At 33.9% G+C, this 9,648-nt stretch overlaps 1 non-coding gene across 1 annotated transcript; it reads right to left on the bottom strand.

The window, feature by feature from the left end:
- Positions 1–3,224: 3,224 nt before the first annotated feature.
- Positions 3,225–3,329, bottom strand: LOC123631152. Its single transcript, XR_006733022.1, has one exon. It is a non-coding gene; the product is annotated as a U6 spliceosomal RNA (small nuclear RNA).
- Between the last annotated feature and the right edge of the window lie 6,319 nt (positions 3,330–9,648).

Raw genomic sequence — 9,648 nt, 5'->3', positions numbered from 1 at the left:
GAGTGGGGAATATGTAACAGAGGGAATGGCCTGAAAAAAACATATTTCTGCTTATTAGAAGGATGATGGCATTTCAGACAGGAGTCTCCATCCTCCTCCTTTGCTGGCAAAGTAATAAAATGTCTCTTTCCTCCTCCCTCGCCAAAAAAAAAAAAAAAAAAAAAAAGGACCAATCTGCTGAGCTAATTTTAGTAGATCACTGGATCCAGAGGTCAGATGTGCCAATCTTCAAGTTCACGTTTAGAACTAGGCTCAGCTGTATTGTTTTATAGACGAGACATAGACAGAAAGTGATGAAGGAAGGTAAGAGAACACAGATGAGAAACTGAGATTGTATATATAGTTTTAATATAACAGAGGAAACTTATCAAAGATTATTTGTTATATCCACAGCCACCTTTTTTCCATAATTACTTACCTCCCATCTACTATATTCTAATAGTTTAATTCCTGGTCTCTCTCTCTTTGCATTTGCTTGTCAAAATGAAACAACATATTATTATGGGAATTCTCTACCCTAAAAAATTGTACATCAAAGTTTCTTTTTTTAATTTTAAAAATTACTATTATGGGGGTACAAATGTTTTTGGTTATATGTATTACTTTTGTAATGCTTGAGTCAGAGTTATAAGTGTGCTCATCTCCCACATAGTGTTCATTGTACCTGTTAGGTAGATTTTTGCCCATCCCCTCCGCCCCCTCTCACCTGCTTGATTTCCACTGAGTTTTACTTCCCTCTGGGCACATGTGTGCTCATCAGTTAGTTCCAACTAATAGCAAGCACATGTGGTGTTTGTTTTTCCATTCTTTAGATACCTCACTTAGGATAATGGTTTCCAGTTCCATCCAAATTATCGCAAAGGGCATTGATTCATCATGAAATGATGGGCACTTGGGTTGATTACAAATCCTTGCAATTGTGAATTGTGCTGCCATAAACATTTGAGTGCAAGTGTCTTTTTGATAAAATGACTTCTTTTTCTTTGGGTAGAAACCCAGTAGTGGGATTGCTGAATTGAATGGTAGGTAAGTCTACTTTTAACTCTTTGAGAAATGTTTATACTATTTCCCCTTGGGGGTGTACTAATTTGCAGTCCCACCAACAGTGTATAACTGTTCCTTTCTCTCTGCATCTGCACCAGCATCTATTGCTTTTGGACTTTTTAATAAAAAGCCATTCTAACAGGAGTAAGGTGATATCTCATTTGGTTTCAATTTGCATTTCCCTGATGCTTAGTGACGTTGAGCACATTTTTCATGTTTGCTGGACATCTGTCTTCTTTTGAAAAACTTCTGTTCATGTCTTTTGCCCATTTGTTAATGGGGTTGTTTGTTTCTTCTTGCTGATTGTTTGAGTTCTTTGTAGAATCTGGATTTTAGCCCTCTATCAGATGTGTAGTTTGTGAATATTTTCTCCTATTCTGTAAGTAGTCAATTTGCTCTGTTGATTATTTCCTTAGCTGTGCAAAAGCTTTTTAATTTAATCAAGTCCCATTTATTTATTTTTGTTGTTGCTGTAATTGCCATTGGGGTCTCAGTCATAAATTCTTTGCCTAGGCCAATATCTAGAAGAGTTTTTTCTAAATTTTCTTCTAGAATTCTTATGGTTTAATGCCTTACATTTAAGTCTTTTATCCATCTTGAACTAATTTTTGTGAGTGGTGAGAAATATGGATCCTGTTTCAATCTTCTGTAGGTGGCTATCCAATTTTCCCAGCTCCATTTATTGAATAAGGTTTCTTTTTCCCAGTATATGTTATTGTCTGCTTTGTCAAAGATCAGTTGGCTGTATGTGGATGGTTTTATATCTGGGTTCTCTGTTCTCTTCTATTGGTCTATGTCTGTATTTTTGTACAGTTTTGTTTACTATAGCTTTGTAGTATGGTTTGAAGTCTGATAATGTGATGATTCCAGATTTGTTCTTTTTGTTTAAGATTGCTTGGGCTATTTGGGCTCTTTTCTGTTCCAAACAAAGCATAGAATTATTTTTTCTAGATCTGTGAAATATGACATTGGTATTTTGATGGAGATTGCATTGAATCTGTAAGTCACTTTGGGTAGTATGGACATTTTAACAATGTTAATTCCACCAATCCATGAGCATGATGTGATTTTCCATTTGTTTGTGTCACCTATGATTTCTTTCCTCAGTGTTTTGTAGTTCTCTTTGTAGAGATCTTTTACCTCCTTGGTTAAGTATATGTCTAAGCATTTTATTTTCTTTGTAGCTATTGTGAATGGTATTGAGTCTTTGATTTGTCTTTCAGCTTAACTGTTATTGGTGTATAGAAATGCTACTGATTTGTGTACATTGATTTTGTAACCTAAGACTTTGCTGAATTTATTTATCAAATTCAGGAGTCTCTTGGTGGAGTCTTTGGGGTTTTCTAGATATAAGAGCATATCATCAGCAAAAAGTGATAATTGACCTCCTCTTTCCTGATTTGGATAGTCTTTATTTCTTTATCTTGCCTGATTGCTTTGGGTAGGATTTCCAGCACTATGTTGAATAGAAATGCTTACAGTGGGCACTCCTATCTTTTTCTAGTTCTTAGTGGGAATGATTTCAACTTTTCTCCATTCAGTAAGATGTTCGCTGTGGGATTTTTATCATTTTGAGATATGTTCCTTCTATGTCTAGTTTGTTGAGGGTTTTTATAATGAAAGGGTGCTGAATTTTGTTGAGTGTTATTTTATGCATCTATTTAGATGATCATATGGTCTTTGTTTTTGCTTCTGTTTATCTGGTGAATCACATTTATTGATTTATGTATGTTGAACCATCCTTGCATCCCTGGGATGAAGCCCACTTGGTCATGGTGGATTATTTTTCTGATGTGTTGTTGAATTTGGTTTGCTAGTATTTTATTGAGGATTTTTGCATATATTTTCATAAGGGATATTAGTCCGTAGTTTTCTTTTTTTGTTGTTGTGTCCTTTCCTGGCTTTGGTATCAAGGTGATACTGGCTTCATAGAATGAATTGGGGAGGAATCCCTCCTTCTTGATGTTATGGAATAATTTCTGCAGTATAGGCACCAGCTCTTTGTAGGTCTGGTAAAATTTAGCTGTGAATCCATCTGGTCCAGGGCTTTTTTTCACTGGAGATTTTTTTTATTACTGCTTCAATCTCTTTGCTCATTATTGGTCTATTTAGCAGTTCTATTTCTTCTGATTGAGTCTTGTAAGGTATGTTTCCAGAAATTTGCACATTTCCTCTATGTTAAAAATATGGAACACTTCATGAATTTACATGTCATCCCTGAACAGGGGCCACTCTAATCTTCTCTGTATTGTTCCAATGTTAGTATATGTTCTGCTACAGCAAACATCAAAATTTCTGAAGCTGTAGTCCATGAACATTCTGATTTGGAATTCTCAAGGAAGTCTATGAAAAAGGTAGATTCTTAGTTCCCTCTTCAATCTAGCGAGTCAGAATCTTTGTGCCTTTCTAATAAGCTCCCATGGTAATTATTAAACCATCAGCTATGAATATATATAGCACAATCTAAAATACCCAGCTTGCTCTGAGAGGTACTCTAAAATGTGGCCTAATTTTCTATTAGCTTTCTTAGTTCCTCAATTAGCCAGGTCCTTTTGGTTTGGGAATCAGAGACTCCCTGGTTACTCAGGATAAAGAAGGTTTGTAAGTAGAACAATTCAAGGACTGAGGTAACTCTAGAGACAAGCTTTTTTTTTTTTTTTCTTTAACTTTCTTTGGAGCCCCACAGTTTCTCTCTGTGGAGCCAACATACAAGTTTTGGCAGCTACTATGGAATAGCTAATCTCTAATCCAATGAGGGGCACTTGGAGACAAGAACACCTGGTAATAATCATGTTTACCCAAGAGAAAGCCGTGAGCAAGGGCTGGATACACCAGTGACATCAAAGAAAAGGTATGTACAGGGCAAGCACTGAAATCAGGAAGCCAACTGCACCCTCTCTCCCTCTTTCTAAACATACGCAGCCAATATTTTTTGTTTTTCCTAAAAAACATGCTAGACTTTCCCATCTCTCTGTCCTTGTGTGTGTATATTTCAATCTTAAATGCCTACTTTCCCAATCTACATCTGAAGTTTTACTATTCCTTCAAGGTCCTTTCTCAATTCAATTTCATATTTTCCTAAAATGTCTAAAAAGAATTAAACTCATTGTGCACTCTTTTCTTAATGCCCCTTTGAAAATGTCTTTATTTATTTGTATTTTTTAAAATTATTTTACCTGTAATGCCTACAGTGTTTGCCTATACTAAAAGTCCTTTGATTAATTGTGAATCACCAGAGGTTGAGAATCTTTTAAATTCATTTAATGGTTCCTCTGTAGAGTTAAACATAGGGCTTGTAAGTGTTAAGCATCAAAATAGTGTTTTTGAATTTTATTTAATGATGTTGCTAATCCAGAATTATAAAGTTCAAATCATTATTTGAGACTTTGGATATGATTTAGGGTGGTATTACATTCAGTATGGTTGTATCAGTTTATATAATGTTAAAAGATTTAAATGTTGTTATGTGAAAAGAAAAAGCACAAAAAGAAATATCTATGATATATATTCTTTCATAAAGCATGGAGATTCTTAGAGGTATTACGTGTCTTATGATTTATCTGATGATAAATAAATTAACAACATTAAAAATATCCCATTTATAAAATAAAGGGATTGGTCTGGTTTATCTGGATGGTCTATAAAATACCTTCCAGTTCTGACACCCTGTAATCTTAGGGGCTTTTTGTATCATTACCAATATTACCTTCCTTGTCATTCCTCTTTTCTCTTTATTTCCATAGCCATTAAATTTTTTCCACTATTTTTTCTTCCTCATTAAAGCTATAATTTAAGAATCCAAATTTATTGAATTTTTATTAGTAAGACTTTATTTGCTTGCTACCCTCTCTTATCTTGCATTTCAAGCTACATTGGAAGAAACGCTCTACATCTCAGGTCTTTTTAAGTTTAATTTCCTGGAATTTAACTTAATTAAGATGTTTAGAATATTTTATGTAACTACACAACCTAATTGTCATGACAAAATGCACAAGGAGTTCCAGGAAGTTTGTTGGAACACATGCATTTGGGATTCTCTCTTCTCCTGTCTCTCATCAGGGAGCCTCAACTGGTGAGTCAGGACTGTGCTGGCAGAACCCGTGGAAGATCTTGGAAAATAAAATTCTTTAGGAAAGCAGATTATTCTTCTCTGTGGAAAATGCCAGGTTGTAAAAACAGAGACTGGATGGCTGAATTTACAGCAGTAATTATCTCAGAATGATAATTAACTATTTTCTTCAAGTTTTCAAAGATTTAAACGCCTCCTGTAGTGCTGTAACTGTATCTGTTTTAGTATGAGTGTGTTGGATCTTCTGTTTGGAGTCTAAAGAATGATAACTAACCTGTTTTACTTTTCCTTTCTCCGGTATTTTGTACTCATTCCCCCACTTGATCTCATAGTTTATGATTAAAATTGCTTTGTTGTGCATTTTTTTCCAATTAAGATTACCATGAGTGAATATATATATTTTCAGACCTTAATATCAACATATTTTTTCACTATAATTACTGATAAGTTTAGATTTATTTTACCATCTTAATTTTGTATATAGAAAATTTAGAGTGTTAGCAGATTAGACTGAAAAGCCAGCCTCTGAGTTTACTGCTTACTAGCTGTGTGAGTTTGAGCAATTTATTGAAATCATTTACCAGTCAATTTCCTGATGTTTCAAATGGAATAATTATATTTCTTACCCAATATCATTATAAAGATTAGGTGAGAAAACATCTAATACACTTATGATACTGCCTAATCTTACTATATGCATTCAATGACTTTGTATATATGTATTTCACTTTATGCTTTCCATAACATTCTTTCTTTGTTATTTTCTCTTTTCTATACTTCCATTGGACTAATTTTAGTGTGATATGGTGTATTTTTTTTGTCACTACTACTGGTTTCAAGGTTTTAAATTTTAATTTATATTCTTTTTATGCTTAAATTAAACTTCTAAATTTGACTTAAAGTTTAATAAATAGCTTTACTTTCCTCACAAACAACATGAAGATTATAAGAATACTTTAATGTATGAATTTACTCAAGCATTTCTCAATAATTTGCTCACCATTGAGTCTTATATTCTACCTTTTCAAGAATTTAAAATCCTCCTCTCTGAAGGAGAGGCCTGTCAATGGGGAAGCTGTCTCAGTCTTTATTTGAAATTTTCTTTATATGACCCTTACTCTTGATAGATTAGCTGGGTAGAGAATTATAGGTTGACAGTTATTTTTTCTACACACGGTAAAGATATTTCGAAATCTTTTTTTTCTTTTTTTTTGAGACAGAGTCTCACTCTGTTGCCTGGGGTAGAGTGAGTGCCGTGGCATCAACCTAGCTCACAGCAACCTCAAACTCCTGGGCTTAAGCGATCCTACTGCCTCAGCCTCCCGAGTAGCTGGGACTACAGGCATGCACCACCATGCCCGGCTAATTTTTTCTATATAGATTTTTAGTTGTCCAGATAATTTTTATTTCTAGTTTTAGTAGAGCCAGGGTCTCGCTCAGGCTGGTCTTGAACTCCTGACCTCGAGCGATCCACCCGCCTCGGCCTCCCAGAGGGCTAGGATTACAGGCGTGAGCCACCGCACCCAGCCAATTTCAAAATCTTGACCTGCATTGTTTTTGTGGAGCTATCTGTAATAGTCCAATTTCAGTAGTTTTTAAATATAATCTGTCTTCTCTATTTAGTTGTATTTTACATATTCTCTTTGATGTGATGTTCTGAAGTTTCATTAAAATGTATCTAAGTGTGGTATTATTTGTTCTTTATATAACTTATGATTTATGAATATGTAGAATTTTATTTCAACCAAAGTCTCTTCAAATGTAGACTCCCTTATTTTCTATATTGTCTCCTCTTGGAGCATTTATCAAACATATACTGGGTATTCGTATTCTATCCTCTCTGTCTCTGAACCTGTCTTCCATCTTTGTCATTCTCTCTGCTACATTACAGATAGTTTTCTCCAGTTTATCTTTCAATTTTCTAATTCACTTTTTAGGTTTTACTAACTTCCTGTAAATTATTTTTATTGTAATATCATTTCAAATGGCCTTCTTTTGTGAGATTTCTTGTGACATGAATTGTAGTATGTCTCTTTAGAGTGGTTTTATATTTGCTTTTGTTAGGGATACACTAGTTTGGGACCAATTTTTATCTTAATTATTGAGAGGGGGTTTCTACATCTTGCAATTATTGGGAATTTAAACTTTAATATTCAGAGTTGGGTCTGTGTTTACAAGTTCTCCTTTTTTTCCCACCCAAAATCTAGGCAGATAGAAGCTTCATCATTGTCTATCTCCTTCCTATGTAAGTGTGTAGACTTTATTTTAGTTTACCCGTTCCCTGAGGTTTCAACCCTCTTAGTGCCCCAGCTCTATGCATCAATTTCTTTTCCAAATTTTTTTCTTCAGCAAACTAAAGTGAGGTCATTAAAGTCCAAGTGCTAGACATACTGGGTCTTCTATTCAACTACTCTATGGACTCTGTAATACTCTTCAATTCTAGCATCTGGGGATTCTTTACCCATCTTCTTAGTTCAGCCATGCATTTTATATATTGTTGTTTTAAATCCAGAATCTTTAGTTTCTTGTATTGGGAGGACTTTTATACTATTTCCGTTTACTGTTTTACCTGAATTCAGTAGGCTAGCACTATCAACATCAATATTTTATGTACTGAAAAATCACCATGCACAAAACATCATGGAAGAATTAGACAACAGTTTTCAAAGAGTTTTAATTCAAACTTCTTTTATTGTAATGATAAAAGTTTCTCTATATAGAAGTGGTAGAAAAGCAAGGAGTTACTTGGTTTATCAAAAACCACTCAACAAAACTCAGAGCAGATACCCAGAAATTTCTTCTGGCTTCACTTCTAGGATCTTCCTATATATTAAACAATTTCAAAGAGCAGAAACAAATATCCAGGTCATAATAATATAACAAATCATGTATTGCGGTTCCAGACATGTTTGTTACTAATAAAAGAATTATGAGTAAAAAATATAGATGATGAAATTATATTAAAGTGAGAATCATGGACAAGTTCTTTGAAAATCTGAAATGAAAAAGAAAAATTATTCATATCCACTGAAATTCTAAGGCTCTCAAAACTCATTTTTTGGTATTTATCATATTGCATTTATATATACCACCCAAATGTGAAATTTCTAATAAAGTATGCATGAATTAGCTTGTCAGATACTTTAAAGCAGAATGTATTTCAGTATTCATTGCTAAATGGTTTTACCAAGGAAATTGACTTGATAATGCTTCATGAAAAGTGCCAGCTATTATCATATAATTTCAAAGTCCAGTCTAAAACAGTATCAGTATATTAAAAAAGGAATAAAAATTACAACTCTTATATTTTTAAAAGTCATTTGCTTTCTTTCTGTCCTTTTCTTCTTCATAGGATTAAGTGAAACTTAAGACTTGAAATTCTGAATAACTTATTTTCATTACAGTTTTTTTTTTGCCAGTTATAAGTAATATCTGGATACAAATTCTAATAAACAAATATGTATGTTGTGGGGAGGCAGAAATAAAAGTAACCGGATGAGGGAATCAAATGTGATTTAAAAAATCACTCCTTACTCATTTAGTGAAAACTAAAAAGCTTATTAAGATAAAAAAAAATTATGCTCACAGTGGTTTTAGTCTTAAATCCATAAATTTCAGATGTATTTTATGCATAGCTGTTTTTCTAAGTGATGAGGATAATAAAGAGCTTTCAAACAGTCTCTTTTACTCTGGGTTCACCATATTCTTAATTGCTTTCTCTGAAAAATGAAACAGATCTGTAAGTTAATAATCAGATAGGATAATTTCTAATTTAGATCCCTAATTCCACGCCTGCCTGAAATCCAGACAAAGAGAAATATGCTTAGGGCTGTGATAGATCAGCAGAGGATGATTATTTTAGCTTCAACTATGAGCATGGCAGCAATGTAGATAAAAACCCAAACCCTGCATGCTTCTTAAGTTCCTCTTCTAGCTTTTCAAAACAATTGCAGGAATGCTGAAATACTTCTTAATAACCAAAAACAGTAAACAAAATTATCTATTCAGATAGCTGTGTCAGGATTCAGAGTGTAATAATCCCTTATTTTCTACAGAAATCTAGAGTTTATAAAGAATTTCCACAGAGTTCTGATAATGTAATCCTAAATAAATTTATGCTCTAAGAAGCAAAATGACTTTTCCAAGCACAAACAGCTAACTAATTTCAAATAGAACTAAAACTCAGACTTCCTTTTCTCTGTATCATATGAGGCTCAAAGTATAGAGGGATAGGATAAATAATTGAATACCGTTTCTTTTGTTAAAACTCTTTCTCCTTCCCTGTAATCTAAAGTGTAATTCCCTATGGAATATATGGCAACAAGAGGAATAAAACACTTTACAAAAAAAAACAGTGCAAGTTCCATTCTGGTATGGTTGTGTGTGCCCCTAATAGTCCAACTCTCCTACTGATAACAAATATAAACTCTAGACAAAATAAGACAACTGGCTGGGCACGGTGGCTAAGGCCTGTAATCCTAGCCCTCTGGGAGGCTGAGGCGGGTGGATCGCTCGAGGTCAGGAATTCGAGACCA

This window comes from Lemur catta, chromosome 1 (genome assembly GCF_020740605.2).
Source record: "Lemur catta isolate mLemCat1 chromosome 1, mLemCat1.pri, whole genome shotgun sequence".
NCBI classification, from domain to species: Eukaryota; Metazoa; Chordata; class Mammalia; order Primates; family Lemuridae; genus Lemur; species Lemur catta.
Note: the sequence above shows the minus strand (reverse complement) of the source record. Positions and strands in the feature narration are given on the sequence as shown.